Source organism: Gossypium hirsutum, chromosome D07 (genome assembly GCF_007990345.1).
Source record: "Gossypium hirsutum isolate 1008001.06 chromosome D07, Gossypium_hirsutum_v2.1, whole genome shotgun sequence".
NCBI lineage: Eukaryota > Viridiplantae > Streptophyta > Magnoliopsida > Malvales > Malvaceae > Gossypium > Gossypium hirsutum.
Window position 1 is genome coordinate 36,843,539 of NC_053443.1, and position 11,156 is coordinate 36,854,694.

The 11,156-nt window shown below is 34.3% G+C and overlaps 1 non-coding gene across 1 annotated transcript; it reads left to right on the forward strand.

The window, feature by feature from the left end:
- Nucleotides 1-9,370: 9,370 nt before the first annotated feature.
- On the forward strand, nucleotides 9,371-9,477 carry LOC121219772 (small nucleolar RNA R71). Its single transcript, XR_005916663.1, has one exon. It is a non-coding gene; the product is annotated as a small nucleolar RNA R71 (small nucleolar RNA).
- Nucleotides 9,478-11,156: the final 1,679 nt, after the last annotated feature.

Sequence of the window (11,156 nt, forward strand, 5' to 3'; positions counted from 1 at the left end):
TATCAGTTCTGGATTGTTCGGTTCTTCTTCAGATTTTGTTTCTTCTGTCTCATCAACTAAGTTAGCTTCTGGTTTAGATTTGTTCAATGAATCATTAGTTTCTTGTTTGGTTGGTTCACTTGGTGCAATTAGGTTTAGCTTATGGACATTCTCCACTAACCTTTCAAGATCATGGGCTGTGATGCAACCTTAAACATACAGACCCTTCAAGTTTACTTTTGTTTTAACTTAGGCCCTTAAGCAAAGTGAAGTTATCAATGGTGGGAAGTAAGCACTTCTTGTCTTCTTTCTAGCACAATCGTGGATCTTTTTAAGAATAATCTTCCTAAAATTGATAGAAATTTCTGTCATAATTGCATACAACAATAGTATTCATTCCATCGAGATGCTGGAACTATGTGAGATAGGCATAAAACTATATCGAGCAAAGTAGAACCATACCTTAGCCACTGATTTTAGATATTCCCTTTTGCAAGAATAACTACCATAATTTCTTATAATCCATTGGGATCCAGGATTTATCATAACATTAAGCACTTGTTGAAGAAAATCCCAATTTATATTTATCATCATGGCAAAGTACTCATGTTCTTTAATATCAAGTGGGTTAAACAAATCATTAATGGACTTAAAAGTTAGGGGTACCTTCTTCTTGCAAACAATAAATTCAATAGCATATGGCATAGTTAGGTTGGCATAGAACTCTCGAACTAACTCCTCTTCAGGCAATGATCGTGCATCACAAAAGTAGTTCCAATTGAGGGCATCAATTGTCTTTCATATTGGCCATGGCACAACCATCTTATCATTGCTCTCCAAGTTGAAACCTTTTTCCAGCATCATGGATTAATTTTTCAAGATGGAATCAAACCTTTCTTTTGCTTCCTCATATTGGATCATAATTGGATTTTTGGTAGAGGTCTTAGAAGATCTAGTTCTTTTGCGAGCATGGTGATTTTTCTCGAAAAACAGGTAGAATTTTGACAAAAAGAAGAGAAATGAAATCAGCAAGGGATGGTAGCAAGATGTTTGCGATGGTAATAGGCGTGCGGTGTCGATAAGGTTGTTCCGACAAAAGACTTGTGGCGACAAATAACGAGGGTTTTGTGGGAAGAGAAAGAAATTAGGGAAATTCTTCAGGATGTAGGCCAACGGCTAAAAGGAAAAAGAATGAGTGGCTAGGGTTTAAGCTAAGTGCTTGAAGGGTTGTGAAAATTATGGTGGTAGAGAGGGGTTTATATAGTGGTGAATAAGGGAAAACTTATAGTAAAAATTTAGCTACAAGGGTGACTTGGGTGGCAAGTATAAAGGAATGGAAAAAGTGGTGACAAAATCAGGGTTTTTATGGAACCCTTACATGACAAGGTGGAGTAAGTTTCTCCTCTTTTTTGTTCCAGGCCTTGAGCTCAAACTGTATTTACAAACTAGCCTGCCTAAGATAAAATAAACTGATTAGTACTTGGGCCAATTTGACACCTTTATTAAACAAATAAAATAAAATAAAAACAAATATTAAAACGAAAATAAAAATTTCAAAGTTAATTAGAAAATTTCTTCTCAAAAGATTACATTAAATTTCAAAGTTAATTAGAAAATTTTCTAAATTAATATTAAATTAATATTACCACGATTGTAGTTCCTCTTTTATAGGGCTGGTCCCTCCCTCTCAGGACACACATTTTTCTTCCTCTTTTTCAGGGTGGTTTATCTATTACAAGTATAGTTGGCTAAGAGTGACGTGGATTGAGTGCTGCATCATCCTCCTAGAATTGCCATGACATTCGTGTTGGCAATCTAACCAACATTTAGTCATGGTAATATTTCACTTCTTTCATTTTCCTATCCTTTTTCTCTTCTCTTCTTCATCTTGCACCTGCTGCCAACCACAAACAACTCTTTTCTTCCCTAATAATAGAAGTAACAAATAATAACATGTATAACACAATCCAAGATTTGTTATGTAATGTTCTAAAAAAATATAAAAATGCAAACATATTGACTTAATTACAACGAATTAATTCAATCTAGAGGCTTGAAATATAACTCTTTTCAAGAGTTATCACACCCCCAAACTTGAATTATTGCTTGTCCTCAAGCAAACTGTATATGAGTATGTACGAATGCATGAATATTTTCCAAAACACATAGTTACCATTTGCACTGTTGAACCATGTGAAGTGAAGTATATTTAATACCTCTATTCTCAGCAGTCTTCTAAATAAAAAAAATTGGTTCTAGTTTTTTAGTCTTGTTTAGCAAATGAAGTGTAGAAAATGTTTCCTTAAAATAAAAGTTCCTAAATAATTATGCAATTTTGATTATAGTAGACCTCTCCATATATATTTAAAATATCATTCCTCTAAACTCTATTTCACTATTCTCACTTATTAAGTCATTTCAAAATTTTAATTATAAATATTATTTTCTATAGGGAATTCATCTTGTCGCATGATTTCTTTACTAGATTCCCAAGTAGTATATCATACCACAATTTTAATGTATTTCACTCATAAAGCTAAGGCTCTTAACTAAAGAGATGGATGGAACAAAAACTACCTTCTTAGCTAATCAACCTATTACTACAATGGAGTGTCCCTAAATTATTATTAATTTTTTTACTCACTCTTATTTGAACTTGGTTTTTTGATCAATAATACGATGGAGCAAACAAAGCATTATTGACCTACTCAACAGTTTCAAACATTGGAGTGTAAAACTATTGATAAGGTATTCCTTATCATTTATAACCAATTTATTGAATTTAGGTTCAAGGAATGCTAAATGCATTAAAAGAATCCTATTACAAACTTAATTGCATTTACACTTAAGTTGTTCTACTTTTAGGAACCAATTTTCAAACAACTATCCTAAGCTAACCATGCTTAATCAACTTCCACAATTTTCTAAATTAGTCGAAAAGTTATTATCCTCATTGAACATCAGCGATATCAATATACTCATTATAGTTTGACAGTTATTTGACATTTGTATATAATGGCAAAATGAATGAGAAAATGCATGAATATTAAAGCATTTATCTATGGTATACTTTATGTAAAACACAACACACCCCCAAACCTAAGGGATGCATTGTCCAAAATGCATGAAAAATGAAACATGTGAAAATGCCAAAACAACAACTAGCAATTAGAAAAATGTCATGGCAACTAAATATGAATGTATGAAACATATAGTATAAAATGACAGAGGAAAACAAAAGCTTGGCAAGACTTAAGGTTACATTATTTGGGTTGGGTGGATTTCTTGGTAGCACATTTGAAGCGCCGCATCCATTTTATTTCACCAACATCATCTTAGACAAAATTTTCAGCAATTCTTTGATAGCGCTTTCATTAGCTGGTTAATAGGCACCTCTTCTTCGTCAGCAGTGTCTGACTCCGTGAGATCATCAACCAGTTGATGAACTGTGCATTCTTATTTTGTCATAGATGCATTAGCCGACGTAGTGGTGGTGTTTGCAGGTGTAGTAGCTTGAGTTACATCATTGTCACCCTTCTTAGATTCAACATGGAAAGATTTAGTTTTCTCCACTTCCCTTTTTGTTCTATGGTCTTCTTCTCCATAGTAGTTTCTTCGTCATTGTCATCCTCCTTCTTTGGCTCTAACAACAATTCCTTAAGACAAATAGGGAATTAAGGCATGGGTCGGGTAAAGTTCTTCTCAAGTGATTTGTTCATGGCCGTATCTCTTCATTAGATATACCACCCAAATAGAGCCATTTCTTCATAAGCTCGGCAAAAATCAATGGTCAACCTTTTTTGGTGTTTCTTCTATAGTATAACAATCATTTCTAGAAATCGTCCACTTTGTTCTCTAGACACATAAATCTATCAGAACTTGTTGGAGTCCTTCACTGGTCATAGACTTGACAAATTAGGCGTGTTCGTTTGGGCTGCCAGATAACCCATATTGTGAATTAATGGAGTCTTCATCAAACAACATAGATACACTGCACACATATATAAAAGCATTATTCAGAGAGGTGAGATGAGCATAAAATTCTTTCACTAACTTTGTGAGAACATCATCGGAGTGGAGACAGAAGATTTGCCATCCATGTGTCTCTACTACAAAAGAGATAGCTTTAGAGCAACCCATAAATGGAGCATCTTGAAAAAGGAAATCTTTTACAGAAAAAATTACCGCTTTGATATGTTCTAGGTATACTTTTCTTCCTTCATTTTGCTAAAAATGTTCTTGGAGGCACAAGGGTGGACGAGGATAGTGCTTGGCGAGCCATTGTATTGACAATAGTGACTGGAAAAATAAAAAAAGATGAGGCCTTTACAGTTTGAACAGAGTAAAAATAGAGAAAGTTGAAGAAGATGAAATAGAAAAAAGGTTAGAAAAGAAGTGAAACGACTAGGGTAAATGTGAGAAAAAATTTAGTGATGACATGGTGGCTAAGATTAACCTATGAGTGTGCCCTGACACAGACAAAAGAAAATTTAAGCGAGAAAAGAAAAATAGCTAAAAAATTAGGAAATTAAAATTAACTAATGTAGTGAATGGGCTGGTGTCTACAACTGTGGGCTAGAATGTGCCGGGAAAAAAATAACAAGTAAAGAAACTTAATGAAGAAATGCAACAGAGAATTAAAATCAATGAATAAAATAGAATAAGAAAGAAATATTAAGCAGTTCGAAAAGTGATGGAACTTTTATCACCAACTGTAGGGGCTCGAAAGTAGTGCTTTAATCGTTGAGCATTAACTTTGAAAATGGAACCAATCTTGCTGTCTTTACCTTCTACAGCTCCATGAGGATAAACATGTACTATCTCAAATGGACCAAACCAATGAGATTTCAATTTCCCAGAAAATAATTTTAGTCTAGAATTGAATAACATGACCTATTGTCCAGGTGTAAATTGTCATGGAAAAATTTTGTTGTCATGCCATCGCTTAATCTTTTCTTTATATAGCTTGGCATTCTCATAGGCTTGTGCTTGAAATTATTCCATCTCATTCAACTCCAATAGCTGGTGGGTACTAGCAGCAATCTAATCCACATTCAATTTCTTAATTGCCTAATATGTCTTATGTTTAATTTCAACAGGAAAATGACAGGGTTTCCCATAAACAAGATTGTAGGGCGACATCCCCAATGGTGTCTTGAATGTAGAGTGATATGCCCATAAAGCTTCATCCAATCTAGATGATCAATCTTTTCAGTTAGGCTAACTACCTTCTCCAAATTTTTTAATCTCACTATTAGAGACTTCTACCTACCCATTTTTTGGGGGATGGTATGTCGTGGAAACTTTATGTTTAACTCTATACATGTTCAGAGCATTAGCAACTAATCTGCAATCAAAATGTGAACCTGTATCACTAATTAGAGCACGAGGAGTACCAAACCTGGTAAAAATATTCTTATTGAGAAATTTCAGTATCGAATTGGCATCATTTGTTGGTAAAGAAATAGCCTCAACCCACTTGGAGACATAATGAACGGCTAAAAGTATGTAAGTATTGCCCCAAAAAGGTAGGAATGGTCCTATAAAATCAATTCCTTAAATGTCAAACAGGTCCACTTCTAAAATAGTTTGCAAGGGCATCTCATACCTCCTCAATAGATTTCCATTTCTTTCACAGTGATTACAAGCTTGACAAAGTTCATGAGCATCTTTAAACATGATTGGCCAACAAAAACCAGATTGGAGAACTTTTGTCGTAATTCTCATGCCCCCAAAGTGCCCTCTGGGTGGTGTTGAATGACAATGAAATAAAATACTTTGAATCTTGTCATCTGGAACACACTTCTGAATTATCTGGTCTGCATAGTATTTGAATAAAAATGGCTCATCCTAGTAATACTGCATGGCATCATAAAGAAATTTTTTTCATATTTGATTTGTGAGGTCAGATGGCAACAGTAACAAAAAAAATTATAATATTAGCATACCATGGTAATGCCATAGCAACTAGCAGTTGCTCATCTGGAAAATCATCCTAAATGCACTTAATATTACTGTCTTCATTTCCTACTTCAATTTGAGACAAGTGATCAGCCACCTGATTTTCTGTGCCTTTTCTATCTCTAATTTCTAGATCAAATTCCTACAATAACAATATACGTTGAATAAACCTCAGTTTGGTGTCTCTCTTTTTCATCAAGTATTTAATAGTAGAGTGGCCCATCTAAACTGTAACTTTGGTGGCTACTAAATAAGCTTTGAATTTTTCGAAGGCAAATACCACAACTAACAGCTCTTTCTCAATGTTCGTATAATTTAGTTGTGAATTAGTCAACGTACGGCTTACGTAGTAGATAGCATGAAATACCTTGTCCTTCCTTTGCCCAAGTACTGCCCCAATAGCAAAATCACTGGCATATAAGGTTAAAAGGTAAAATCTAATCTGGTGCTATGACTATTAGTGCTGTGACTAGCCACTTTTTCAACTCTTGAAATGCTTGTAAGTACTAATCATCAAAATTGAAAGGTCTGTTGCGTTCTAACAATGTATGCAAGGGTTTTGAAAATTTTGAAATATCTTAGATGAATCGTCTATAGAATCCTACATGGTCAAGAATATTGTGAATACCTTTAACTGTGGACGATGGTGGTAATTTCTTGACAACTTCGATTTTTACTTTGTCGACAGCAATTCCTTACTGTGAAATTTTATGTCCCAGAATAATGCCTTTATAGACCATGAAATGGCATTTCTCCCAATTGAGAATAAGGTTAGTTTCTTCACATCAACAAAGAACAAACTCCAGATTTTTTAAACAATCTTCAAAAGTATCGCCAAACACTGAGAATTCATCCTTAATAACTTCTAAAAATTTCTCCATCATGTCCAAAAATATCGCCATGCAATGCTGAAATGTTGTAGGGGCATTGCATAATCCAAACGACATTTTTCAGAATGAAAAAGTTCTATAAGGACATGTGAATGTGGTCCGCTCTTGATCAGTAGGAGCTATGGCAATCTTGTGATACCTCGAATAACCATCTAGAAAACAATAGAAAGCTTTCCTTGCAAATTTATCTAACATCTAATTGATAAATGGTAAAGGAAAATGGTTCTTCCTTGTTGCTTTTTTAAGCTTCCGATAGTCCATACAAACCCTCCATCTCGTGACAGTACGAGTAGGAATGAGTTCATTGTTATCATTGCTTACCACAGTGACACCCCATTTTTTAGGTACACATTGAACAGGGCTCACCCAAGAACTATTTGAAATTGGGTATATGATTCCAACATTCAGCCATTTGATAATCTTTTTTTTGACAACTTCCTTCATAACGGGATTCAATCTTCTCTACTGCTTGATAGATTTGACATGGCAATCCTCTAGTAATATTTTATGCATACAAATTGGTAGACTAATTCCTTTCATATCCGCAATCGTCCATCCCAATAATTTCTTAGATTTCTTCAAAACTTTCAATAATTGGGCTTCTTGATCTAATGTCAATGCCACAAAAATAATTACTGGAAATGTGATGTTGTCTTCCAAGTAAGCATACTTTAGATGTGCTGGAAAAGACTTCAATTCCAACATAGGAGGATCTTCTATGGATGACCGAGGAGGTGTAAAAGAGCGGTTTGATAAATTTAATGATTTGAAACTTCTCCTCGCTCTATTCTCAATTTGCTTAACATCCATCAATTCACCAAGCTTTTCAATCAATTTTACTTCAATCAACTCAATTAAATATGTATCATCATTGCAATTATTATGATAAAACTCAGTAATTTCTTCTTGAACTATTGTGTAACAATCTCCACAGCGTGACATTCTTCATTTGTATCTGCACACTTCATAGCGTCGAAAACATTAAATTTATATGTTGATCACTAACTCTCATAATTAATTCACCTTTCTGAACATCAATTAATATCCTTTCGGTTGCTAAAAAGGGTCTCTCAAGTATGATTGGTACCTCTTTATCCACCTCACATTCCAAAAAAATAAAATCTACTGGAAAAGTAAATTTTTCAAATCTTACCAACAAGTCTTTTATTTTACCTTTTGGATGTGCATATGAACGATCATCTAATTACCAGCTTCCTGAAAACATACATAGGCCTTAGATTTATACTCGTACCTAAATCAAATAGTACTTTGCCTACATAATAGTTTCCAATAGCGCAAGGTATAGTAAAACTCCTTGGATCCTTCAGTTTTTGTGGCAATTTGTTTCTCGGCATTGTTGTGCATCCTTCAGTGAGAGCAATAGTTTCAAATTCCCTCAACCTTCTCTTTTTTGATAAGATATCTTTAATGAATTTAAAAAAGTTAGGCAATTGTTCCAATGCTTCCACTAATGGTATGTTGATATGTAATTGCTTCAGGACATCCAAGAATTTCTTGAATTGGAAATCTTGCTTAGATTTTTGGAAACGCTAAGGAAAAGGTGGTGGTGGCCTTCCTTCCATTTGTTGACTTTGTTTTCCCGTGGCATTTTTATTGGCAATGCAAGGCGAATCTACTTCAACATTTTTTGGTTACTTTTTTCTTTGTAGCCTGCTCCACTATTGGTTCTGAATTCTTCTTATTTGTGAAATTTGAACTACTTTATTCAATAGTGGTGTCATTAACAATTCCTGATAGCTGCGTACCACTTTTGAGTGTAATGGCTTTACACTCTTCCTTTCCTTGAGATCGTGAATTTTTGGTATCATTCAGTAGTGCTCCTTGTGATCTTGAGATTAATGCTTTGGCAATTTGCTCCACTTGATTCTCTAAAGCTCAAAAAGATGCAGCTTGACTTTGAATGATAGCATCATTCTTGACCATATATTTCTTCAATAGATCTTCCATCGATAAATAACTCAAAGCTAAATTTTGCTAAACATTTTTTCGTGGCATGAGTTAATTGTATCCTGGTGGTGCACCCACAACATTCTGTGGAATAGCAGTGTTGGAATTTCCCACACTTGGATTACTCCAACTGAAGTTAGGATGTTGCTTCCACCCTGGATTATATGTGTTGGAATATGGGTTGTTGTTGCTGCGGTTAAAATTTCCCATAGAATAAACTGAGGCTAGATTTGATGGGCATTCATAAAAAATATGATCTTCTCCATAGTAAACACATGCTAACTCGGTTGCTTTTATTTCCTGCACTGTAGCTTGTCTTTCTACAGTTTTAATCATTTTCGTTAAATATGATATCTGAGCTGTTAGGAAAGTGATCACATCAATTTCCATTGCTTCAGAAACTCTTCTGCCAGTACGTACTCTGGTAGTGGGGTATTGGTAATCATTGTTTGCTATCCTCTCTAGAATTTTATATGCTTCATTATATGATTTATCGAGCAGATGTGCCAACCACCATCCTTGTATGCGCATTTAATCTATTGAAAAACATTTTCACGTATGTCCAATATTGGAAACCATGCATCAGGTATTTTCTAATTAACTCCTTGCATCACTCCCATGCTTCATATAATGTTTCATCATCAAATTACAGGAAAGACGTAATATCATTCCTCAGTTTGGCATTCATGTTCGCATGATTATATCTCAGCAGAAACCTCTGACAAAGTTCATTCCAACATGCCACAATACTTGATGGCAATGCATTTAACCATGCTCTGGCACGATCTCACAATGAATAAGGGAATAACTTCAGTTTCAGGGCATCTTCAGGAACACTCTACTGCCTGAATGAATCACAGACTTCCAAAAGGAGTCTTAAGTGCAACCTTAGATCCCTAGTAGGCAATCCACTAAACTGCCCCACTATTTGTAACATTTGAAACATCATTGGCTTTAACTCAAAATGTTAATCATGAATATGCGGCCTGACAATTCATGGATTAATATCATCTAAGATCAGCACTACATCTTCTCTAATGGGTCTGTCTCTGTCATCTATTATTCGAGGAATATCAGTATCCCTTCCCTCCTGATGTAATGGCTCTTCTCTAACCTGATTATTTCTAGTTCTTTCCATTTCTCGTAATTATTTTCTCCTTCTTCTCAAGGTTCTCTCAATTTTCAGATCAAAAGAATACTCTTCAACTACTGAAATATCTCTACTCATGCACCAACAAAAATCATAAAAAACAAAAAAAATCCGAACACTAATTAAGCTAAACTAATAAAATTAAAGAGATAATAACACACAAAATATTTAACCAAAATTGTCGATCACCAGAAACGACGCCAAAAACTTGACGTGTGTAATGCGAATGTGTAAGAATACACGTCGAATCAGGTAATAAAGTGATGAGTGAGTATCGTCTCAACAGGGATCAAAATTAACTAAAATAATTGGTTATGCTATTACTATGAAATTGACTAATTAAACTGTGCAAAAGAAATAGATGGTTAATTGATAAAGAGATGTAATGAAGGATTAATAAAATCAACTATGACTAAAAATATGCGAAGGAAATTGAAATGTTGTGGCAATTCTCAAAGAAAAAGAGCGAAAGAGTTTGTACTGTTGGATGATAAAGGTTGGAATTACTTGGGCTTATTTTTATAACATAGTAATTCCATGTCAAAATTTTGACCATTCTACTGCTTAGGGAATCACTACTGCAGTCTGCTTCTTATGAACGCCAGACTTTGAGCTATCATTTTGAGTTTTTGTATGTCTATAGAACTCAAGAATGATATCTAGATTTTTCTCCCTTTTCCTGTACAGATAAAAAATTCTATGCCTAGAGTGCTACAAATATTCTTTCGAATACTTGCCTGTATCAACCGATTATAATCCAATCTAATTCATCTTTTTAGAATTAAATTAGATCTAACAACATACCACATAGCCATTTTTGTCTAGACCTTGTATTCATGCATTAAAAATAAAAAAAATTGAATGAAATAATATCCTACTCGAAATCAAACCATGGGCATTAAGATAATAAAAATTTACCCAGAATAATTCCAACCCAAAGAAAATAAGCTCATGGTTTGAAAATTAAAATCCATAACTAAACTATTCAACATCATTGTTTAAATTTAGGAATCACAAGTTCAAATCAGAAAAGGAAGGCAGAACTGCAGGAAGCTTTCACTACTTCAGCTTGCATTCAAATAATGAGATTTGATGCAAAACCCAGGGTAGATTTCTCTTCCCCTTCTATAATTCTTCTGCTCTGTAAGCTACTACCCTCTCCACTCTTTGTCTGAGATTTCACGAGAATCTGATGCAGAGACATAAAA